This window comes from Schistocerca nitens, unplaced genomic scaffold (genome assembly GCF_023898315.1).
Source record: "Schistocerca nitens isolate TAMUIC-IGC-003100 unplaced genomic scaffold, iqSchNite1.1 HiC_scaffold_298, whole genome shotgun sequence".
NCBI lineage: Eukaryota > Metazoa > Arthropoda > Insecta > Orthoptera > Acrididae > Schistocerca > Schistocerca nitens.
In genome coordinates, this window is record NW_026045835.1 from 21,675 (window position 1) to 39,547 (window position 17,873).

The 17,873-nt window shown below is 52.4% G+C and overlaps 55 non-coding genes across 55 annotated transcripts; 27 read left to right on the forward strand and 28 right to left on the reverse strand.

Moving 5' to 3' along the window:
* Nucleotides 1–18: 18 nt before the first annotated feature.
* Trnar-acg (transfer RNA arginine (anticodon ACG)) lies at nucleotides 19–91 on the forward strand. Its single transcript has one exon. It is a non-coding gene; the product is annotated as a tRNA-Arg (tRNA).
* Nucleotides 92–377: 286 nt separating this feature from the next.
* Trnam-cau (transfer RNA methionine (anticodon CAU)) lies at nucleotides 378–449 on the forward strand. Its single transcript has one exon. It is a non-coding gene; the product is annotated as a tRNA-Met (tRNA).
* Nucleotides 450–671: 222 nt separating this feature from the next.
* Trnad-guc (transfer RNA aspartic acid (anticodon GUC)) lies at nucleotides 672–743 on the reverse strand. The gene has a single exon. It is a non-coding gene; the product is annotated as a tRNA-Asp (tRNA).
* A 107-nt stretch (nucleotides 744–850) lies between these two features.
* Trnai-uau (transfer RNA isoleucine (anticodon UAU)) lies at nucleotides 851–942 on the reverse strand. The gene is given in 2 exon segments: nucleotides 851–886; nucleotides 905–942. It is a non-coding gene; the product is annotated as a tRNA-Ile (tRNA).
* A 378-nt stretch (nucleotides 943–1,320) lies between these two features.
* Nucleotides 1,321–1,393, forward strand: Trnar-acg (transfer RNA arginine (anticodon ACG)). Its single transcript has one exon. It is a non-coding gene; the product is annotated as a tRNA-Arg (tRNA).
* A 286-nt stretch (nucleotides 1,394–1,679) lies between these two features.
* On the forward strand, nucleotides 1,680–1,751 carry Trnam-cau (transfer RNA methionine (anticodon CAU)). The gene has a single exon. It is a non-coding gene; the product is annotated as a tRNA-Met (tRNA).
* Nucleotides 1,752–1,973: 222 nt separating this feature from the next.
* On the reverse strand, nucleotides 1,974–2,045 carry Trnad-guc (transfer RNA aspartic acid (anticodon GUC)). The gene has a single exon. It is a non-coding gene; the product is annotated as a tRNA-Asp (tRNA).
* Nucleotides 2,046–2,152: 107 nt separating this feature from the next.
* Trnai-uau (transfer RNA isoleucine (anticodon UAU)) lies at nucleotides 2,153–2,244 on the reverse strand. The gene is given in 2 exon segments: nucleotides 2,153–2,188; nucleotides 2,207–2,244. It is a non-coding gene; the product is annotated as a tRNA-Ile (tRNA).
* Nucleotides 2,245–2,622: 378 nt separating this feature from the next.
* On the forward strand, nucleotides 2,623–2,695 carry Trnar-acg (transfer RNA arginine (anticodon ACG)). Its single transcript has one exon. It is a non-coding gene; the product is annotated as a tRNA-Arg (tRNA).
* A 286-nt stretch (nucleotides 2,696–2,981) lies between these two features.
* Nucleotides 2,982–3,053, forward strand: Trnam-cau (transfer RNA methionine (anticodon CAU)). The gene has a single exon. It is a non-coding gene; the product is annotated as a tRNA-Met (tRNA).
* A 222-nt stretch (nucleotides 3,054–3,275) lies between these two features.
* On the reverse strand, nucleotides 3,276–3,347 carry Trnad-guc (transfer RNA aspartic acid (anticodon GUC)). Its single transcript has one exon. It is a non-coding gene; the product is annotated as a tRNA-Asp (tRNA).
* Nucleotides 3,348–3,454: 107 nt separating this feature from the next.
* Trnai-uau (transfer RNA isoleucine (anticodon UAU)) lies at nucleotides 3,455–3,546 on the reverse strand. The gene is given in 2 exon segments: nucleotides 3,455–3,490; nucleotides 3,509–3,546. It is a non-coding gene; the product is annotated as a tRNA-Ile (tRNA).
* Nucleotides 3,547–3,924: 378 nt separating this feature from the next.
* Trnar-acg (transfer RNA arginine (anticodon ACG)) lies at nucleotides 3,925–3,997 on the forward strand. The gene has a single exon. It is a non-coding gene; the product is annotated as a tRNA-Arg (tRNA).
* Nucleotides 3,998–4,283: 286 nt separating this feature from the next.
* On the forward strand, nucleotides 4,284–4,355 carry Trnam-cau (transfer RNA methionine (anticodon CAU)). The gene has a single exon. It is a non-coding gene; the product is annotated as a tRNA-Met (tRNA).
* Nucleotides 4,356–4,577: 222 nt separating this feature from the next.
* On the reverse strand, nucleotides 4,578–4,649 carry Trnad-guc (transfer RNA aspartic acid (anticodon GUC)). Its single transcript has one exon. It is a non-coding gene; the product is annotated as a tRNA-Asp (tRNA).
* A 107-nt stretch (nucleotides 4,650–4,756) lies between these two features.
* Trnai-uau (transfer RNA isoleucine (anticodon UAU)) lies at nucleotides 4,757–4,848 on the reverse strand. The gene is given in 2 exon segments: nucleotides 4,757–4,792; nucleotides 4,811–4,848. It is a non-coding gene; the product is annotated as a tRNA-Ile (tRNA).
* A 378-nt stretch (nucleotides 4,849–5,226) lies between these two features.
* Nucleotides 5,227–5,299, forward strand: Trnar-acg (transfer RNA arginine (anticodon ACG)). The gene has a single exon. It is a non-coding gene; the product is annotated as a tRNA-Arg (tRNA).
* Nucleotides 5,300–5,585: 286 nt separating this feature from the next.
* On the forward strand, nucleotides 5,586–5,657 carry Trnam-cau (transfer RNA methionine (anticodon CAU)). Its single transcript has one exon. It is a non-coding gene; the product is annotated as a tRNA-Met (tRNA).
* Nucleotides 5,658–5,879: 222 nt separating this feature from the next.
* Trnad-guc (transfer RNA aspartic acid (anticodon GUC)) lies at nucleotides 5,880–5,951 on the reverse strand. The gene has a single exon. It is a non-coding gene; the product is annotated as a tRNA-Asp (tRNA).
* A 107-nt stretch (nucleotides 5,952–6,058) lies between these two features.
* On the reverse strand, nucleotides 6,059–6,150 carry Trnai-uau (transfer RNA isoleucine (anticodon UAU)). Its single transcript is given in 2 exon segments — nucleotides 6,059–6,094; nucleotides 6,113–6,150. It is a non-coding gene; the product is annotated as a tRNA-Ile (tRNA).
* Nucleotides 6,151–6,528: 378 nt separating this feature from the next.
* Nucleotides 6,529–6,601, forward strand: Trnar-acg (transfer RNA arginine (anticodon ACG)). Its single transcript has one exon. It is a non-coding gene; the product is annotated as a tRNA-Arg (tRNA).
* A 286-nt stretch (nucleotides 6,602–6,887) lies between these two features.
* Nucleotides 6,888–6,959, forward strand: Trnam-cau (transfer RNA methionine (anticodon CAU)). The gene has a single exon. It is a non-coding gene; the product is annotated as a tRNA-Met (tRNA).
* A 222-nt stretch (nucleotides 6,960–7,181) lies between these two features.
* On the reverse strand, nucleotides 7,182–7,253 carry Trnad-guc (transfer RNA aspartic acid (anticodon GUC)). Its single transcript has one exon. It is a non-coding gene; the product is annotated as a tRNA-Asp (tRNA).
* A 107-nt stretch (nucleotides 7,254–7,360) lies between these two features.
* On the reverse strand, nucleotides 7,361–7,452 carry Trnai-uau (transfer RNA isoleucine (anticodon UAU)). Its single transcript is given in 2 exon segments — nucleotides 7,361–7,396; nucleotides 7,415–7,452. It is a non-coding gene; the product is annotated as a tRNA-Ile (tRNA).
* Nucleotides 7,453–7,830: 378 nt separating this feature from the next.
* On the forward strand, nucleotides 7,831–7,903 carry Trnar-acg (transfer RNA arginine (anticodon ACG)). The gene has a single exon. It is a non-coding gene; the product is annotated as a tRNA-Arg (tRNA).
* Nucleotides 7,904–8,189: 286 nt separating this feature from the next.
* On the forward strand, nucleotides 8,190–8,261 carry Trnam-cau (transfer RNA methionine (anticodon CAU)). Its single transcript has one exon. It is a non-coding gene; the product is annotated as a tRNA-Met (tRNA).
* Nucleotides 8,262–8,483: 222 nt separating this feature from the next.
* Trnad-guc (transfer RNA aspartic acid (anticodon GUC)) lies at nucleotides 8,484–8,555 on the reverse strand. Its single transcript has one exon. It is a non-coding gene; the product is annotated as a tRNA-Asp (tRNA).
* A 107-nt stretch (nucleotides 8,556–8,662) lies between these two features.
* Trnai-uau (transfer RNA isoleucine (anticodon UAU)) lies at nucleotides 8,663–8,754 on the reverse strand. Its single transcript is given in 2 exon segments — nucleotides 8,663–8,698; nucleotides 8,717–8,754. It is a non-coding gene; the product is annotated as a tRNA-Ile (tRNA).
* Nucleotides 8,755–9,132: 378 nt separating this feature from the next.
* Nucleotides 9,133–9,205, forward strand: Trnar-acg (transfer RNA arginine (anticodon ACG)). The gene has a single exon. It is a non-coding gene; the product is annotated as a tRNA-Arg (tRNA).
* Nucleotides 9,206–9,491: 286 nt separating this feature from the next.
* Nucleotides 9,492–9,563, forward strand: Trnam-cau (transfer RNA methionine (anticodon CAU)). Its single transcript has one exon. It is a non-coding gene; the product is annotated as a tRNA-Met (tRNA).
* Nucleotides 9,564–9,785: 222 nt separating this feature from the next.
* Nucleotides 9,786–9,857, reverse strand: Trnad-guc (transfer RNA aspartic acid (anticodon GUC)). The gene has a single exon. It is a non-coding gene; the product is annotated as a tRNA-Asp (tRNA).
* Nucleotides 9,858–9,964: 107 nt separating this feature from the next.
* Trnai-uau (transfer RNA isoleucine (anticodon UAU)) lies at nucleotides 9,965–10,056 on the reverse strand. Its single transcript is given in 2 exon segments — nucleotides 9,965–10,000; nucleotides 10,019–10,056. It is a non-coding gene; the product is annotated as a tRNA-Ile (tRNA).
* A 378-nt stretch (nucleotides 10,057–10,434) lies between these two features.
* On the forward strand, nucleotides 10,435–10,507 carry Trnar-acg (transfer RNA arginine (anticodon ACG)). Its single transcript has one exon. It is a non-coding gene; the product is annotated as a tRNA-Arg (tRNA).
* A 286-nt stretch (nucleotides 10,508–10,793) lies between these two features.
* Trnam-cau (transfer RNA methionine (anticodon CAU)) lies at nucleotides 10,794–10,865 on the forward strand. The gene has a single exon. It is a non-coding gene; the product is annotated as a tRNA-Met (tRNA).
* A 222-nt stretch (nucleotides 10,866–11,087) lies between these two features.
* Trnad-guc (transfer RNA aspartic acid (anticodon GUC)) lies at nucleotides 11,088–11,159 on the reverse strand. Its single transcript has one exon. It is a non-coding gene; the product is annotated as a tRNA-Asp (tRNA).
* Nucleotides 11,160–11,266: 107 nt separating this feature from the next.
* Nucleotides 11,267–11,358, reverse strand: Trnai-uau (transfer RNA isoleucine (anticodon UAU)). Its single transcript is given in 2 exon segments — nucleotides 11,267–11,302; nucleotides 11,321–11,358. It is a non-coding gene; the product is annotated as a tRNA-Ile (tRNA).
* Nucleotides 11,359–11,736: 378 nt separating this feature from the next.
* Nucleotides 11,737–11,809, forward strand: Trnar-acg (transfer RNA arginine (anticodon ACG)). The gene has a single exon. It is a non-coding gene; the product is annotated as a tRNA-Arg (tRNA).
* Nucleotides 11,810–12,095: 286 nt separating this feature from the next.
* On the forward strand, nucleotides 12,096–12,167 carry Trnam-cau (transfer RNA methionine (anticodon CAU)). The gene has a single exon. It is a non-coding gene; the product is annotated as a tRNA-Met (tRNA).
* A 222-nt stretch (nucleotides 12,168–12,389) lies between these two features.
* On the reverse strand, nucleotides 12,390–12,461 carry Trnad-guc (transfer RNA aspartic acid (anticodon GUC)). Its single transcript has one exon. It is a non-coding gene; the product is annotated as a tRNA-Asp (tRNA).
* A 107-nt stretch (nucleotides 12,462–12,568) lies between these two features.
* Trnai-uau (transfer RNA isoleucine (anticodon UAU)) lies at nucleotides 12,569–12,660 on the reverse strand. Its single transcript is given in 2 exon segments — nucleotides 12,569–12,604; nucleotides 12,623–12,660. It is a non-coding gene; the product is annotated as a tRNA-Ile (tRNA).
* A 378-nt stretch (nucleotides 12,661–13,038) lies between these two features.
* Nucleotides 13,039–13,111, forward strand: Trnar-acg (transfer RNA arginine (anticodon ACG)). Its single transcript has one exon. It is a non-coding gene; the product is annotated as a tRNA-Arg (tRNA).
* Nucleotides 13,112–13,397: 286 nt separating this feature from the next.
* On the forward strand, nucleotides 13,398–13,469 carry Trnam-cau (transfer RNA methionine (anticodon CAU)). Its single transcript has one exon. It is a non-coding gene; the product is annotated as a tRNA-Met (tRNA).
* A 221-nt stretch (nucleotides 13,470–13,690) lies between these two features.
* Nucleotides 13,691–13,762, reverse strand: Trnad-guc (transfer RNA aspartic acid (anticodon GUC)). The gene has a single exon. It is a non-coding gene; the product is annotated as a tRNA-Asp (tRNA).
* A 103-nt stretch (nucleotides 13,763–13,865) lies between these two features.
* Nucleotides 13,866–13,960, reverse strand: Trnai-uau (transfer RNA isoleucine (anticodon UAU)). Its single transcript is given in 2 exon segments — nucleotides 13,866–13,904; nucleotides 13,923–13,960. It is a non-coding gene; the product is annotated as a tRNA-Ile (tRNA).
* Nucleotides 13,961–14,337: 377 nt separating this feature from the next.
* Trnar-acg (transfer RNA arginine (anticodon ACG)) lies at nucleotides 14,338–14,410 on the forward strand. The gene has a single exon. It is a non-coding gene; the product is annotated as a tRNA-Arg (tRNA).
* Nucleotides 14,411–14,696: 286 nt separating this feature from the next.
* Nucleotides 14,697–14,768, forward strand: Trnam-cau (transfer RNA methionine (anticodon CAU)). Its single transcript has one exon. It is a non-coding gene; the product is annotated as a tRNA-Met (tRNA).
* A 222-nt stretch (nucleotides 14,769–14,990) lies between these two features.
* Trnad-guc (transfer RNA aspartic acid (anticodon GUC)) lies at nucleotides 14,991–15,062 on the reverse strand. The gene has a single exon. It is a non-coding gene; the product is annotated as a tRNA-Asp (tRNA).
* Nucleotides 15,063–15,169: 107 nt separating this feature from the next.
* Nucleotides 15,170–15,261, reverse strand: Trnai-uau (transfer RNA isoleucine (anticodon UAU)). The gene is given in 2 exon segments: nucleotides 15,170–15,205; nucleotides 15,224–15,261. It is a non-coding gene; the product is annotated as a tRNA-Ile (tRNA).
* A 378-nt stretch (nucleotides 15,262–15,639) lies between these two features.
* Nucleotides 15,640–15,712, forward strand: Trnar-acg (transfer RNA arginine (anticodon ACG)). The gene has a single exon. It is a non-coding gene; the product is annotated as a tRNA-Arg (tRNA).
* A 286-nt stretch (nucleotides 15,713–15,998) lies between these two features.
* On the forward strand, nucleotides 15,999–16,070 carry Trnam-cau (transfer RNA methionine (anticodon CAU)). The gene has a single exon. It is a non-coding gene; the product is annotated as a tRNA-Met (tRNA).
* Nucleotides 16,071–16,292: 222 nt separating this feature from the next.
* On the reverse strand, nucleotides 16,293–16,364 carry Trnad-guc (transfer RNA aspartic acid (anticodon GUC)). Its single transcript has one exon. It is a non-coding gene; the product is annotated as a tRNA-Asp (tRNA).
* Nucleotides 16,365–16,471: 107 nt separating this feature from the next.
* On the reverse strand, nucleotides 16,472–16,563 carry Trnai-uau (transfer RNA isoleucine (anticodon UAU)). Its single transcript is given in 2 exon segments — nucleotides 16,472–16,507; nucleotides 16,526–16,563. It is a non-coding gene; the product is annotated as a tRNA-Ile (tRNA).
* A 378-nt stretch (nucleotides 16,564–16,941) lies between these two features.
* Trnar-acg (transfer RNA arginine (anticodon ACG)) lies at nucleotides 16,942–17,014 on the forward strand. The gene has a single exon. It is a non-coding gene; the product is annotated as a tRNA-Arg (tRNA).
* A 577-nt stretch (nucleotides 17,015–17,591) lies between these two features.
* Trnad-guc (transfer RNA aspartic acid (anticodon GUC)) lies at nucleotides 17,592–17,663 on the reverse strand. The gene has a single exon. It is a non-coding gene; the product is annotated as a tRNA-Asp (tRNA).
* Nucleotides 17,664–17,770: 107 nt separating this feature from the next.
* Nucleotides 17,771–17,862, reverse strand: Trnai-uau (transfer RNA isoleucine (anticodon UAU)). The gene is given in 2 exon segments: nucleotides 17,771–17,806; nucleotides 17,825–17,862. It is a non-coding gene; the product is annotated as a tRNA-Ile (tRNA).
* Between the last annotated feature and the right edge of the window lie 11 nt (nucleotides 17,863–17,873).

Consider the following 17,873-nt stretch of genomic DNA (forward strand, 5'->3'; position numbering starts at 1 on the left):
GCGAGAAATGCTGCCACTGGCCCTGTGGCGCAACGGATAACGCGTCTGACTACGGATCAGAAGATTCCAGGTTCGAATCCTGGCAGGGTCGGCATTTTGTTAGTTGCCAACGCGTAGCTGGGCAGTGGATTTCGTATGTCGCCGCATCGTGCAGTGCTTTGTTACTCCTGTGCATCTCGCAGCTGCATGTCGAGGCGATCGTGGTAAATATCGCTGCGTGCAAGCGTCAGCGTAGCGTCAGTCGAGCAAAGTCGAGACAAGTCAAGCTGAGAGCTGTAGGAGATGTACGCAATCAAATGTAGGCGTGTGAAAGCGACGCAGACAACACTGCCCAAGTGTCCCACGTGATGTGACGAAGAGCCAGTATACCCCCACACAGCAGAGTGGCGCAGTGGAAGCGTGCTGGGCCCATAACCCAGAGGTCCGTGGATCGAAACCACGCTCTGCTAAAATTATTTCTTTTCCTGATTGTGTCGGGCTCGATTATTACGCCTAGAGAGTCGGCTGGGGGCATTGATTCAGCCTCAAAAGCAAACCCAGTAATTCTGAAGTGTGAAGAATGCGAGAACTACTTCCTAAGATGCATCATTTTTTAAGATTTTGCAGCAAGTTAATGCTCTTCCGTCCCACACGCGCACCACTCGAGCAGGTTTGTGAGATAAAAATCGCGTCTCCCCGGCGGGGAATCGAACCCCGGTCTCCCGCGTGACAGGCGGGGATACTAACCACTATACTACCGAGGAAGACGCAACTAGCGCACATAATACACATTAATCTTGCTGACATAGCTGATACATCTGAAATGTAGCCTCCTGATGCTGTCAGAGACAGCTGCTACGAAATAAAAGTATGCCCCAGGTGAGGCTCGAACTCACAACCCCGGCATTGCTCACGGCTACTGCCTTATAAGTACCGTGCGCTAACCAATTGCGCCACTGGGGCTACAGCAAAACGCTCTCAGTTAGCCATATTCGCATTGCTGCAAACCAGTGGTGGCTACAAAAACATATGATCGCCACCTGCGGCCATACTGCGACTTTGGCACCTAAGTACGAACGCTTCGTGCTATTCGTGTTTGATATGCTACGCTTACATGCACATCAACCGCCTCTCGTCATCGAAAAAATGCAGAAAAACGCGCGCCTTGCCTCGTGCTACCTGTCGAACAGCGAGCGCAGATGTGTGGCAAGCTCCAAGCTCTGCAGGCGCACCGCGACCACGCAGCTGGACGAGTGGTGCCTTCCTTGGGAGCTTGATGAGCCCTGGAGAACACGTTTCTTAGCGAATTGCACTTGCCTTGTAGCGAGAAATGCTGCCACTGGCCCTGTGGCGCAACGGATAACGCGTCTGACTACGGATCAGAAGATTCCAGGTTCGAATCCTGGCAGGGTCGGCATTTTGTTAGTTGCCAACGCGTAGCTGGGCAGTGGATTTCGTATGTCGCCGCATCGTGCAGTGCTTTGTTACTCCTGTGCATCTCGCAGCTGCATGTCGAGGCGATCGTGGTAAATATCGCTGCGTGCAAGCGTCAGCGTAGCGTCAGTCGAGCAAAGTCGAGACAAGTCAAGCTGAGAGCTGTAGGAGATGTACGCAATCAAATGTAGGCGTGTGAAAGCGACGCAGACAACACTGCCCAAGTGTCCCACGTGATGTGACGAAGAGCCAGTATACCCCCACACAGCAGAGTGGCGCAGTGGAAGCGTGCTGGGCCCATAACCCAGAGGTCCGTGGATCGAAACCACGCTCTGCTAAAATTATTTCTTTTCCTGATTGTGTCGGGCTCGATTATTACGCCTAGAGAGTCGGCTGGGGGCATTGATTCAGCCTCAAAAGCAAACCCAGTAATTCTGAAGTGTGAAGAATGCGAGAACTACTTCCTAAGATGCATCATTTTTTAAGATTTTGCAGCAAGTTAATGCTCTTCCGTCCCACACGCGCACCACTCGAGCAGGTTTGTGAGATAAAAATCGCGTCTCCCCGGCGGGGAATCGAACCCCGGTCTCCCGCGTGACAGGCGGGGATACTAACCACTATACTACCGAGGAAGACGCAACTAGCGCACATAATACACATTAATCTTGCTGACATAGCTGATACATCTGAAATGTAGCCTCCTGATGCTGTCAGAGACAGCTGCTACGAAATAAAAGTATGCCCCAGGTGAGGCTCGAACTCACAACCCCGGCATTGCTCACGGCTACTGCCTTATAAGTACCGTGCGCTAACCAATTGCGCCACTGGGGCTACAGCAAAACGCTCTCAGTTAGCCATATTCGCATTGCTGCAAACCAGTGGTGGCTACAAAAACATATGATCGCCACCTGCGGCCATACTGCGACTTTGGCACCTAAGTACGAACGCTTCGTGCTATTCGTGTTTGATATGCTACGCTTACATGCACATCAACCGCCTCTCGTCATCGAAAAAATGCAGAAAAACGCGCGCCTTGCCTCGTGCTACCTGTCGAACAGCGAGCGCAGATGTGTGGCAAGCTCCAAGCTCTGCAGGCGCACCGCGACCACGCAGCTGGACGAGTGGTGCCTTCCTTGGGAGCTTGATGAGCCCTGGAGAACACGTTTCTTAGCGAATTGCACTTGCCTTGTAGCGAGAAATGCTGCCACTGGCCCTGTGGCGCAACGGATAACGCGTCTGACTACGGATCAGAAGATTCCAGGTTCGAATCCTGGCAGGGTCGGCATTTTGTTAGTTGCCAACGCGTAGCTGGGCAGTGGATTTCGTATGTCGCCGCATCGTGCAGTGCTTTGTTACTCCTGTGCATCTCGCAGCTGCATGTCGAGGCGATCGTGGTAAATATCGCTGCGTGCAAGCGTCAGCGTAGCGTCAGTCGAGCAAAGTCGAGACAAGTCAAGCTGAGAGCTGTAGGAGATGTACGCAATCAAATGTAGGCGTGTGAAAGCGACGCAGACAACACTGCCCAAGTGTCCCACGTGATGTGACGAAGAGCCAGTATACCCCCACACAGCAGAGTGGCGCAGTGGAAGCGTGCTGGGCCCATAACCCAGAGGTCCGTGGATCGAAACCACGCTCTGCTAAAATTATTTCTTTTCCTGATTGTGTCGGGCTCGATTATTACGCCTAGAGAGTCGGCTGGGGGCATTGATTCAGCCTCAAAAGCAAACCCAGTAATTCTGAAGTGTGAAGAATGCGAGAACTACTTCCTAAGATGCATCATTTTTTAAGATTTTGCAGCAAGTTAATGCTCTTCCGTCCCACACGCGCACCACTCGAGCAGGTTTGTGAGATAAAAATCGCGTCTCCCCGGCGGGGAATCGAACCCCGGTCTCCCGCGTGACAGGCGGGGATACTAACCACTATACTACCGAGGAAGACGCAACTAGCGCACATAATACACATTAATCTTGCTGACATAGCTGATACATCTGAAATGTAGCCTCCTGATGCTGTCAGAGACAGCTGCTACGAAATAAAAGTATGCCCCAGGTGAGGCTCGAACTCACAACCCCGGCATTGCTCACGGCTACTGCCTTATAAGTACCGTGCGCTAACCAATTGCGCCACTGGGGCTACAGCAAAACGCTCTCAGTTAGCCATATTCGCATTGCTGCAAACCAGTGGTGGCTACAAAAACATATGATCGCCACCTGCGGCCATACTGCGACTTTGGCACCTAAGTACGAACGCTTCGTGCTATTCGTGTTTGATATGCTACGCTTACATGCACATCAACCGCCTCTCGTCATCGAAAAAATGCAGAAAAACGCGCGCCTTGCCTCGTGCTACCTGTCGAACAGCGAGCGCAGATGTGTGGCAAGCTCCAGGCTCTGCAGGCGCACCGCGACCACGCAGCTGGACGAGTGGTGCCTTCCTTGGGAGCTTGATGAGCCCTGGAGAACACGTTTCTTAGCGAATTGCACTTGCCTTGTAGCGAGGAATGCTGCCACTGGCCCTGTGGCGCAACGGATAACGCGTCTGACTACGGATCAGAAGATTCCAGGTTCGAATCCTGGCAGGGTCGGCATTTTGTTAGTTGCCAACGCGTAGCTGGGCAGTGGATTTCGTATGTCGCCGCATCGTGCAGTGCTTTGTTACTCCTGTGCATCTCGCAGCTGCATGTCGAGGCGATCGTGGTAAATATCGCTGCGTGCAAGCGTCAGCGTAGCGTCAGTCGAGCAAAGTCGAGACAAGTCAAGCTGAGAGCTGTAGGAGATGTACGCAATCAAATGTAGGCGTGTGAAAGCGACGCAGACAACACTGCCCAAGTGTCCCACGTGATGTGACGAAGAGCCAGTATACCCCCACACAGCAGAGTGGCGCAGTGGAAGCGTGCTGGGCCCATAACCCAGAGGTCCGTGGATCGAAACCACGCTCTGCTAAAATTATTTCTTTTCCTGATTGTGTCGGGCTCGATTATTACGCCTAGAGAGTCGGCTGGGGGCATTGATTCAGCCTCAAAAGCAAACCCAGTAATTCTGAAGTGTGAAGAATGCGAGAACTACTTCCTAAGATGCATCATTTTTTAAGATTTTGCAGCAAGTTAATGCTCTTCCGTCCCACACGCGCACCACTCGAGCAGGTTTGTGAGATAAAAATCGCGTCTCCCCGGCGGGGAATCGAACCCCGGTCTCCCGCGTGACAGGCGGGGATACTAACCACTATACTACCGAGGAAGACGCAACTAGCGCACATAATACACATTAATCTTGCTGACATAGCTGATACATCTGAAATGTAGCCTCCTGATGCTGTCAGAGACAGCTGCTACGAAATAAAAGTATGCCCCAGGTGAGGCTCGAACTCACAACCCCGGCATTGCTCACGGCTACTGCCTTATAAGTACCGTGCGCTAACCAATTGCGCCACTGGGGCTACAGCAAAACGCTCTCAGTTAGCCATATTCGCATTGCTGCAAACCAGTGGTGGCTACAAAAACATATGATCGCCACCTGCGGCCATACTGCGACTTTGGCACCTAAGTACGAACGCTTCGTGCTATTCGTGTTTGATATGCTACGCTTACATGCACATCAACCGCCTCTCGTCATCGAAAAAATGCAGAAAAACGCGCGCCTTGCCTCGTGCTACCTGTCGAACAGCGAGCGCAGATGTGTGGCAAGCTCCAAGCTCTGCAGGCGCACCGCGACCACGCAGCTGGACGAGTGGTGCCTTCCTTGGGAGCTTGATGAGCCCTGGAGAACACGTTTCTTAGCGAATTGCACTTGCCTTGTAGCGAGAAATGCTGCCACTGGCCCTGTGGCGCAACGGATAACGCGTCTGACTACGGATCAGAAGATTCCAGGTTCGAATCCTGGCAGGGTCGGCATTTTGTTAGTTGCCAACGCGTAGCTGGGCAGTGGATTTCGTATGTCGCCGCATCGTGCAGTGCTTTGTTACTCCTGTGCATCTCGCAGCTGCATGTCGAGGCGATCGTGGTAAATATCGCTGCGTGCAAGCGTCAGCGTAGCGTCAGTCGAGCAAAGTCGAGACAAGTCAAGCTGAGAGCTGTAGGAGATGTACGCAATCAAATGTAGGCGTGTGAAAGCGACGCAGACAACACTGCCCAAGTGTCCCACGTGATGTGACGAAGAGCCAGTATACCCCCACACAGCAGAGTGGCGCAGTGGAAGCGTGCTGGGCCCATAACCCAGAGGTCCGTGGATCGAAACCACGCTCTGCTAAAATTATTTCTTTTCCTGATTGTGTCGGGCTCGATTATTACGCCTAGAGAGTCGGCTGGGGGCATTGATTCAGCCTCAAAAGCAAACCCAGTAATTCTGAAGTGTGAAGAATGCGAGAACTACTTCCTAAGATGCATCATTTTTTAAGATTTTGCAGCAAGTTAATGCTCTTCCGTCCCACACGCGCACCACTCGAGCAGGTTTGTGAGATAAAAATCGCGTCTCCCCGGCGGGGAATCGAACCCCGGTCTCCCGCGTGACAGGCGGGGATACTAACCACTATACTACCGAGGAAGACGCAACTAGCGCACATAATACACATTAATCTTGATGACATAGCTGATACATCTGAAATGTAGCCTCCTGATGCTGTCAGAGACAGCTGCTACGAAATAAAAGTATGCCCCAGGTGAGGCTCGAACTCACAACCCCGGCATTGCTCACGGCTACTGCCTTATAAGTACCGTGCGCTAACCAATTGCGCCACTGGGGCTACAGCAAAACGCTCTCAGTTAGCCATATTCGCATTGCTGCAAACCAGTGGTGGCTACAAAAACATATGATCGCCACCTGCGGCCATACTGCGACTTTGGCACCTAAGTACGAACGCTTCGTGCTATTCGTGTTTGATATGCTACGCTTACATGCACATCAACCGCCTCTCGTCATCGAAAAAATGCAGAAAAACGCGCGCCTTGCCTCGTGCTACCTGTCGAACAGCGAGCGCAGATGTGTGGCAAGCTCCAAGCTCTGCAGGCGCACCGCGACCACGCAGCTGGACGAGTGGTGCCTTCCTTGGGAGCTTGATGAGCCCTGGAGAACACGTTTCTTAGCGAATTGCACTTGCCTTGTAGCGAGGAATGCTGCCACTGGCCCTGTGGCGCAACGGATAACGCGTCTGACTACGGATCAGAAGATTCCAGGTTCGAATCCTGGCAGGGTCGGCATTTTGTTAGTTGCCAACGCGTAGCTGGGCAGTGGATTTCGTATGTCGCCGCATCGTGCAGTGCTTTGTTACTCCTGTGCATCTCGCAGCTGCATGTCGAGGCGATCGTGGTAAATATCGCTGCGTGCAAGCGTCAGCGTAGCGTCAGTCGAGCAAAGTCGAGACAAGTCAAGCTGAGAGCTGTAGGAGATGTACGCAATCAAATGTAGGCGTGTGAAAGCGACGCAGACAACACTGCCCAAGTGTCCCACGTGATGTGACGAAGAGCCAGTATACCCCCACACAGCAGAGTGGCGCAGTGGAAGCGTGCTGGGCCCATAACCCAGAGGTCCGTGGATCGAAACCACGCTCTGCTAAAATTATTTCTTTTCCTGATTGTGTCGGGCTCGATTATTACGCCTAGAGAGTCGGCTGGGGGCATTGATTCAGCCTCAAAAGCAAACCCAGTAATTCTGAAGTGTGAAGAATGCGAGAACTACTTCCTAAGATGCATCATTTTTTAAGATTTTGCAGCAAGTTAATGCTCTTCCGTCCCACACGCGCACCACTCGAGCAGGTTTGTGAGATAAAAATCGCGTCTCCCCGGCGGGGAATCGAACCCCGGTCTCCCGCGTGACAGGCGGGGATACTAACCACTATACTACCGAGGAAGACGCAACTAGCGCACATAATACACATTAATCTTGCTGACATAGCTGATACATCTGAAATGTAGCCTCCTGATGCTGTCAGAGACAGCTGCTACGAAATAAAAGTATGCCCCAGGTGAGGCTCGAACTCACAACCCCGGCATTGCTCACGGCTACTGCCTTATAAGTACCGTGCGCTAACCAATTGCGCCACTGGGGCTACAGCAAAACGCTCTCAGTTAGCCATATTCGCATTGCTGCAAACCAGTGGTGGCTACAAAAACATATGATCGCCACCTGCGGCCATACTGCGACTTTGGCACCTAAGTACGAACGCTTCGTGCTATTCGTGTTTGATATGCTACGCTTACATGCACATCAACCGCCTCTCGTCATCGAAAAAATGCAGAAAAACGCGCGCCTTGCCTCGTGCTACCTGTCGAACAGCGAGCGCAGATGTGTGGCAAGCTCCAAGCTCTGCAGGCGCACCGCGACCACGCAGCTGGACGAGTGGTGCCTTCCTTGGGAGCTTGATGAGCCCTGGAGAACACGTTTCTTAGCGAATTGCACTTGCCTTGTAGCGAGAAATGCTGCCACTGGCCCTGTGGCGCAACGGATAACGCGTCTGACTACGGATCAGAAGATTCCAGGTTCGAATCCTGGCAGGGTCGGCATTTTGTTAGTTGCCAACGCGTAGCTGGGCAGTGGATTTCGTATGTCGCCGCATCGTGCAGTGCTTTGTTACTCCTGTGCATCTCGCAGCTGCATGTCGAGGCGATCGTGGTAAATATCGCTGCGTGCAAGCGTCAGCGTAGCGTCAGTCGAGCAAAGTCGAGACAAGTCAAGCTGAGAGCTGTAGGAGATGTACGCAATCAAATGTAGGCGTGTGAAAGCGACGCAGACAACACTGCCCAAGTGTCCCACGTGATGTGACGAAGAGCCAGTATACCCCCACACAGCAGAGTGGCGCAGTGGAAGCGTGCTGGGCCCATAACCCAGAGGTCCGTGGATCGAAACCACGCTCTGCTAAAATTATTTCTTTTCCTGATTGTGTCGGGCTCGATTATTACGCCTAGAGAGTCGGCTGGGGGCATTGATTCAGCCTCAAAAGCAAACCCAGTAATTCTGAAGTGTGAAGAATGCGAGAACTACTTCCTAAGATGCATCATTTTTTAAGATTTTGCAGCAAGTTAATGCTCTTCCGTCCCACACGCGCACCACTCGAGCAGGTTTGTGAGATAAAAATCGCGTCTCCCCGGCGGGGAATCGAACCCCGGTCTCCCGCGTGACAGGCGGGGATACTAACCACTATACTACCGAGGAAGACGCAACTAGCGCACATAATACACATTAATCTTGCTGACATAGCTGATACATCTGAAATGTAGCCTCCTGATGCTGTCAGAGACAGCTGCTACGAAATAAAAGTATGCCCCAGGTGAGGCTCGAACTCACAACCCCGGCATTGCTCACGGCTACTGCCTTATAAGTACCGTGCGCTAACCAATTGCGCCACTGGGGCTACAGCAAAACGCTCTCAGTTAGCCATATTCGCATTGCTGCAAACCAGTGGTGGCTACAAAAACATATGATCGCCACCTGCGGCCATACTGCGACTTTGGCACCTAAGTACGAACGCTTCGTGCTATTCGTGTTTGATATGCTACGCTTACATGCACATCAACCGCCTCTCGTCATCGAAAAAATGCAGAAAAACGCGCGCCTTGCCTCGTGCTACCTGTCGAACAGCGAGCGCAGATGTGTGGCAAGCTCCAAGCTCTGCAGGCGCACCGCGACCACGCAGCTGGACGAGTGGTGCCTTCCTTGGGAGCTTGATGAGCCCTGGAGAACACGTTTCTTAGCGAATTGCACTTGCCTTGTAGCGAGAAATGCTGCCACTGGCCCTGTGGCGCAACGGATAACGCGTCTGACTACGGATCAGAAGATTCCAGGTTCGAATCCTGGCAGGGTCGGCATTTTGTTAGTTGCCAACGCGTAGCTGGGCAGTGGATTTCGTATGTCGCCGCATCGTGCAGTGCTTTGTTACTCCTGTGCATCTCGCAGCTGCATGTCGAGGCGATCGTGGTAAATATCGCTGCGTGCAAGCGTCAGCGTAGCGTCAGTCGAGCAAAGTCGAGACAAGTCAAGCTGAGAGCTGTAGGAGATGTACGCAATCAAATGTAGGCGTGTGAAAGCGACGCAGACAACACTGCCCAAGTGTCCCACGTGATGTGACGAAGAGCCAGTATACCCCCACACAGCAGAGTGGCGCAGTGGAAGCGTGCTGGGCCCATAACCCAGAGGTCCGTGGATCGAAACCACGCTCTGCTAAAATTATTTCTTTTCCTGATTGTGTCGGGCTCGATTATTACGCCTAGAGAGTCGGCTGGGGGCATTGATTCAGCCTCAAAAGCAAACCCAGTAATTCTGAAGTGTGAAGAATGCGAGAACTACTTCCTAAGATGCATCATTTTTTAAGATTTTGCAGCAAGTTAATGCTCTTCCGTCCCACACGCGCACCACTCGAGCAGGTTTGTGAGATAAAAATCGCGTCTCCCCGGCGGGGAATCGAACCCCGGTCTCCCGCGTGACAGGCGGGGATACTAACCACTATACTACCGAGGAAGACGCAACTAGCGCACATAATACACATTAATCTTGCTGACATAGCTGATACATCTGAAATGTAGCCTCCTGATGCTGTCAGAGACAGCTGCTACGAAATAAAAGTATGCCCCAGGTGAGGCTCGAACTCACAACCCCGGCATTGCTCACGGCTACTGCCTTATAAGTACCGTGCGCTAACCAATTGCGCCACTGGGGCTACAGCAAAACGCTCTCAGTTAGCCATATTCGCATTGCTGCAAACCAGTGGTGGCTACAAAAACATATGATCGCCACCTGCGGCCATACTGCGACTTTGGCACCTAAGTACGAACGCTTCGTGCTATTCGTGTTTGATATGCTACGCTTACATGCACATCAACCGCCTCTCGTCATCGAAAAAATGCAGAAAAACGCGCGCCTTGCCTCGTGCTACCTGTCGAACAGCGAGCGCAGATGTGTGGCAAGCTCCAAGCTCTGCAGGCGCACCGCGACCACGCAGCTGGACGAGTGGTGCCTTCCTTGGGAGCTTGATGAGCCCTGGAGAACACGTTTCTTAGCGAATTGCACTTGCCTTGTAGCGAGAAATGCTGCCACTGGCCCTGTGGCGCAACGGATAACGCGTCTGACTACGGATCAGAAGATTCCAGGTTCGAATCCTGGCAGGGTCGGCATTTTGTTAGTTGCCAACGCGTAGCTGGGCAGTGGATTTCGTATGTCGCCGCATCGTGCAGTGCTTTGTTACTCCTGTGCATCTCGCAGCTGCATGTCGAGGCGATCGTGGTAAATATCGCTGCGTGCAAGCGTCAGCGTAGCGTCAGTCGAGCAAAGTCGAGACAAGTCAAGCTGAGAGCTGTAGGAGATGTACGCAATCAAATGTAGGCGTGTGAAAGCGACGCAGACAACACTGCCCAAGTGTCCCACGTGATGTGACGAAGAGCCAGTATACCCCCACACAGCAGAGTGGCGCAGTGGAAGCGTGCTGGGCCCATAACCCAGAGGTCCGTGGATCGAAACCACGCTCTGCTAAAATTATTTCTTTTCCTGATTGTGTCGGGCTCGATTATTACGCCTAGAGAGTCGGCTGGGGGCATTGATTCAGCCTCAAAAGCAAACCCAGTAATTCTGAAGTGTGAAGAATGCGAGAACTACTTCCTAAGATGCATCATTTTTTAAGATTTTGCAGCAAGTTAATGCTCTTCCGTCCCACACGCGCACCACTCGAGCAGGTTTGTGAGATAAAAATCGCGTCTCCCCGGCGGGGAATCGAACCCCGGTCTCCCGCGTGACAGGCGGGGATACTAACCACTATACTACCGAGGAAGACGCAACTAGCGCACATAATACACATTAATCTTGCTGACATAGCTGATACATCTGAAATGTAGCCTCCTGATGCTGTCAGAGACAGCTGCTACGAAATAAAAGTATGCCCCAGGTGAGGCTCGAACTCACAACCCCGGCATTGCTCACGGCTACTGCCTTATAAGTACCGTGCGCTAACCAATTGCGCCACTGGGGCTACAGCAAAACGCTCTCAGTTAGCCATATTCGCATTGCTGCAAACCAGTGGTGGCTACAAAAACATATGATCGCCACCTGCGGCCATACTGCGACTTTGGCACCTAAGTACGAACGCTTCGTGCTATTCGTGTTTGATATGCTACGCTTACATGCACATCAACCGCCTCTCGTCATCGAAAAAATGCAGAAAAACGCGCGCCTTGCCTCGTGCTACCTGTCGAACAGCGAGCGCAGATGTGTGGCAAGCTCCAAGCTCTGCAGGCGCACCGCGACCACGCAGCTGGACGAGTGGTGCCTTCCTTGGGAGCTTGATGAGCCCTGGAGAACACGTTTCTTAGCGAATTGCACTTGCCTTGTAGCGAGGAATGCTGCCACTGGCCCTGTGGCGCAACGGATAACGCGTCTGACTACGGATCAGAAGATTCCAGGTTCGAATCCTGGCAGGGTCGGCATTTTGTTAGTTGCCAACGCGTAGCTGGGCAGTGGATTTCGTATGTCGCCGCATCGTGCAGTGCTTTGTTACTCCTGTGCATCTCGCAGCTGCATGTCGAGGCGATCGTGGTAAATATCGCTGCGTGCAAGCGTCAGCGTAGCGTCAGTCGAGCAAAGTCGAGACAAGTCAAGCTGAGAGCTGTAGGAGATGTACGCAATCAAATGTAGGCGTGTGAAAGCGACGCAGACAACACTGCCCAAGTGTCCCACGTGATGTGACGAAGAGCCAGTATACCCCCACACAGCAGAGTGGCGCAGTGGAAGCGTGCTGGGCCCATAACCCAGAGGTCCGTGGATCGAAACCACGCTCTGCTAAAATTATTTCTTTTCCTGATTGTGTCGGGCTCGATTATTACGCCTAGAGAGTCGGCTGGGGGCATTGATTCAGCCTCAAAAGCAAACCCAGTAATTCTGAAGTGTGAAGAATGCGAGAACTACTTCCTAAGATGCATCATTTTTTAAGATTTTGCAGCAAGTTAATGCTCTTCCGTCCCACACGCGCACCACTCGAGCAGGTTTGTGAGATAAAAATCGCGTCTCCCCGGCGGGGAATCGAACCCCGGTCTCCCGCGTGACAGGCGGGGATACTAACCACTATACTACCGAGGAAGACGCAACTAGCGCACATAATACACATTAATCTTGCTGACATAGCTGATACATCTGAAATGTAGCCTCCTGATGCTGTCAGAGACAGCTGCTACGAAATAAAAGTATGCCCCAGGTGAGGCTCGAACTCACAACCCCGGCATTGCTCACGGCTACTGCCTTATAAGTACCGTGCGCTAACCAATTGCGCCACTGGGGCTACAGCAAAACGCTCTCAGTTAGCCATATTCGCATTGCTGCAAACCAGTGGTGGCTACAAAAACATATGATCGCCACCTGCGGCCATACTGCGACTTTGGCACCTAAGTACGAACGCTTCGTGCTATTCGTGTTTGATATGCTACGCTTACATGCACATCAACCGCCTCTCGTCATCGAAAAAATGCAGAAAAACGCGCGCCTTGCCTCGTGCTACCTGTCGAACAGCGAGCGCAGATGTGTGGCAAGCTCCAAGCTCTGCAGGCGCACCGCGACCACGCAGCTGGACGAGTGGTGCCTTCCTTGGGAGCTTGATGAGCCCTGGAGAACACGTTTCTTAGCGAATTGCACTTGCCTTGTAGCGAGAAATGCTGCCACTGGCCCTGTGGCGCAACGGATAACGCGTCTGACTACGGATCAGAAGATTCCAGGTTCGAATCCTGGCAGGGTCGGCATTTTGTTAGTTGCCAACGCGTAGCTGGGCAGTGGATTTCGTATGTCGCCGCATCGTGCAGTGCTTTGTTACTCCTGTGCATCTCGCAGCTGCATGTCGAGGCGATCGTGGTAAATATCGCTGCGTGCAAGCGTCAGCGTAGCGTCAGTCGAGCAAAGTCGAGACAAGTCAAGCTGAGAGCTGTAGGAGATGTACGCAATCAAATGTAGGCGTGTGAAAGCGACGCAGACAACACTGCCCAAGTGTCCCACGTGATGTGACGAAGAGCCAGTATACCCCCACACAGCAGAGTGGCGCAGTGGAAGCGTGCTGGGCCCATAACCCAGAGGTCCGTGGATCGAAACCACGCTCTGCTAAAATTATTTCTTTTCCTGATTGTGTCGGGCTCGATTATTACGCCTAGAGAGTCGGCTGGGGGCATTGATTCAGCCTCAAAAGCAAACCCAGTAATTCTGAAGTGTGAAGAATGCGAGAACTACTTCCTAAGATGCATCATTTTTAAGATTTTGCAGCAAGTTAATGCTCTTCCGTCCCACACGCGCACCACTCGAGCAGGTTTGTGAGATAAAAATCGCGTCTCCCCGGCGGGGAATCGAACCCCGGTCTCCCGCGTGACAGGCGGGGATACTAACCACTATACTACCGAGGAAGACGCAACTAGCGCACATAATACACATTAATCTTGCTGACATAGCTGATACATCTGAAATGTAGCCTCCTGATGCTGTCAGAGACAGCTGCTACGAAATAAAAGTATGCCCAGGTGAGGCTCGAACTCACAACCCCGGCATTGCTCACGGCTACTGCCTTATAAGTACCGTGCGCTAACCAATTGCGCCACTGGGGCTACAGCAAAACGCTCTCAGTTAGCCATATTCGCATTGCTGCAAACCAGTGGTGGCTACAAAAACATATGATCGCCACCTGCGGCCATACTGCGACTTTGGCACCTAAGTACGAACGCTTCGTGCTATTCGTGTTTGATATGCTACGCTTACATGCACATCAACCGCCTCTCGTCATCGAAAAATGCAGAAAAACGCGCGCCTTGCCTCGTGCTACCTGTCGAACAGCGAGCGCAGATGTGTGGCAAGCTCCAAGCTCTGCAGGCGCACCGCGACCACGCAGCTGGACGAGTGGTGCCTTCCTTGGGAGCTTGATGAGCCCTGGAGAACACGTTTCTTAGCGAATTGCACTTGCCTTGTAGCGAGAAATGCTGCCACTGGCCCTGTGGCGCAACGGATAACGCGTCTGACTACGGATCAGAAGATTCCAGGTTCGAATCCTGGCAGGGTCGGCATTTTGTTAGTTGCCAACGCGTAGCTGGGCAGTGGATTTCGTATGTCGCCGCATCGTGCAGTGCTTTGTTACTCCTGTGCATCTCGCAGCTGCATGTCGAGGCGATCGTGGTAAATATCGCTGCGTGCAAGCGTCAGCGTAGCGTCAGTCGAGCAAAGTCGAGACAAGTCAAGCTGAGAGCTGTAGGAGATGTACGCAATCAAATGTAGGCGTGTGAAAGCGACGCAGACAACACTGCCCAAGTGTCCCACGTGATGTGACGAAGAGCCAGTATACCCCCACACAGCAGAGTGGCGCAGTGGAAGCGTGCTGGGCCCATAACCCAGAGGTCCGTGGATCGAAACCACGCTCTGCTAAAATTATTTCTTTTCCTGATTGTGTCGGGCTCGATTATTACGCCTAGAGAGTCGGCTGGGGGCATTGATTCAGCCTCAAAAGCAAACCCAGTAATTCTGAAGTGTGAAGAATGCGAGAACTACTTCCTAAGATGCATCATTTTTTAAGATTTTGCAGCAAGTTAATGCTCTTCCGTCCCACACGCGCACCACTCGAGCAGGTTTGTGAGATAAAAATCGCGTCTCCCCGGCGGGGAATCGAACCCCGGTCTCCCGCGTGACAGGCGGGGATACTAACCACTATACTACCGAGGAAGACGCAACTAGCGCACATAATACACATTAATCTTGCTGACATAGCTGATACATCTGAAATGTAGCCTCCTGATGCTGTCAGAGACAGCTGCTACGAAATAAAAGTATGCCCCAGGTGAGGCTCGAACTCACAACCCCGGCATTGCTCACGGCTACTGCCTTATAAGTACCGTGCGCTAACCAATTGCGCCACTGGGGCTACAGCAAAACGCTCTCAGTTAGCCATATTCGCATTGCTGCAAACCAGTGGTGGCTACAAAAACATATGATCGCCACCTGCGGCCATACTGCGACTTTGGCACCTAAGTACGAACGCTTCGTGCTATTCGTGTTTGATATGCTACGCTTACATGCACATCAACCGCCTCTCGTCATCGAAAAAATGCAGAAAAACGCGCGCCTTGCCTCGTGCTACCTGTCGAACAGCGAGCGCAGATGTGTGGCAAGCTCCAGGCTCTGCAGGCGCACCGCGACCACGCAGCTGGACGAGTGGTGCCTTCCTTGGGAGCTTGATGAGCCCTGGAGAACACGTTTCTTAGCGAATTGCACTTGCCTTGTAGCGAGAAATGCTGCCACTGGCCCTGTGGCGCAACGGATAACGCGTCTGACTACGGATCAGAAGATTCCAGGTTCGAATCCTGGCAGGGTCGGCATTTTGTTAGTTGCCAACGCGTAGCTGGGCAGTGGATTTCGTATGTCGCCGCATCGTGCAGTGCTTTGTTACTCCTGTGCATCTCGCAGCTGCATGTCGAGGCGATCGTGGTAAATATCGCTGCGTGCAAGCGTCAGCGTAGCGTCAGTCGAGCAAAGTCGAGACAAGTCAAGCTGAGAGCTGTAGGAGATGTACGCAATCAAATGTAGGCGTGTGAAAGCGACGCAGACAACACTGCCCAAGTGTCCCACGTGATGTGACGAAGAGCCAGTATACCCCCACACAGCAGAGTGGCGCAGTGGAAGCGTGCTGGGCCCATAACCCAGAGGTCCGTGGATCGAAACCACGCTCTGCTAAAATTATTTCTTTTCCTGATTGTGTCGGGCTCGATTATTACGCCTAGAGAGTCGGCTGGGGGCATTGATTCAGCCTCAAAAGCAAACCCAGTAATTCTGAAGTGTGAAGAATGCGAGAACTACTTCCTAAGATGCATCATTTTTTAAGATTTTGCAGCAAGTTAATGCTCTTCCGTCCCACACGCGCACCACTCGAGCAGGTTTGTGAGATAAAAATCGCGTCTCCCCGGCGGGGAATCGAACCCCGGTCTCCCGCGTGACAGGCGGGGATACTAACCACTATACTACCGAGGAAGACGCAACTAGCGCACATAATACACATTAATCTTGCTGACATAGCTGATACATCTGAAATGTAGCCTCCTGATGCTGTCAGAGACAGCTGCTACGAAATAAAAGTATGCCCCAGGTGAGGCTCGAACTCACAACCCCGGCATTGCTCACGGCTACTGCCTTATAAGTACCGTGCGCTAACCAATTGCGCCACTGGGGCTACAGCAAAACGCTCTCAGTTAGCCATATTCGCATTGCTGCAAACCAGTGGTGGCTACAAAAACATATGATCGCCACCTGCGGCCATACTGCGACTTTGGCACCTAAGTACGAACGCTTCGTGCTATTCGTGTTTGATATGCTACGCTTACATGCACATCAACCGCCTCTCGTCATCGAAAAAATGCAGAAAAACGCGCGCCTTGCCTCGTGCTACCTGTCGAACAGCGAGCGCAGATGTGTGGCAAGCTCCAAGCTCTGCAGGCGCACCGCGACCACGCAGCTGGACGAGTGGTGCCTTCCTTGGGAGCTTGATGAGCCCTGGAGAACACGTTTCTTAGCGAATTGCACTTGCCTTGTAGCGAGAAATGCTGCCACTGGCCCTGTGGCGCAACGGATAACGCGTCTGACTACGGATCAGAAGATTCCAGGTTCGAATCCTGGCAGGGTCGGCATTTTGTTAGTTGCCAACGCGTAGCTGGGCAGTGGATTTCGTATGTCGCCGCATCGTGCAGTGCTTTGTTACTCCTGTGCATCTCGCAGCTGCATGTCGAGGCGATCGTGGTAAATATCGCTGCGTGCAAGCGTCAGCGTAGCGTCAGTCGAGCAAAGTCGAGACAAGTCAAGCTGAGAGCTGTAGGAGATGTACGCAATCAAATGTAGGCGTGTGAAAGCGACGCAGACAACACTGCCCAAGTGTCCCACGTGATGTGACGAAGAGCCAGTATACCCCCACACAGCAGAGTGGCGCAGTGGAAGCGTGCTGGGCCCATAACCAGAGGTCCGTGGATCGAACCACGCTCTGCTAAAATTATTTCTTTTCCTGATTGTGTCGGGCTCGATTATTACGCCTAGAGAGTCGGCTGGGGGCATTGATTCAGCCTCAAAAGCAAACCCAGTAATTCTGAAGTGTGAAGAATGCGAGAACTACTTCCTAAGATGCATCATTTTTTAAGATTTTGCAGCAAGTTAATGCTCTTCCGTCCCACACGCGCACCACTCGAGCAGGTTTGTGAGATAAAAATCGCGTCTCCCGGCGGGGAATCGAACCCCGGTCTCCCGCGTGACAGGCGGGGATACTAACCACTATACTACCGAGGAAGACGCAACTAGCGCACATAATACACATTAATCTTGCTGACATAGCTGATACATCTGAAATGTAGCCTCCTGATGCTGTCAGAGACAGCTGCTACGAAATAAAAGTATGCCCCAGGTGAGGCTCGAACTCACAACCCCGGCATTGCTCACGGCTACTGCCTTATAAGTACCGTGCGCTAACCAATTGCGCCACTGGGGCTACAGCAAAAC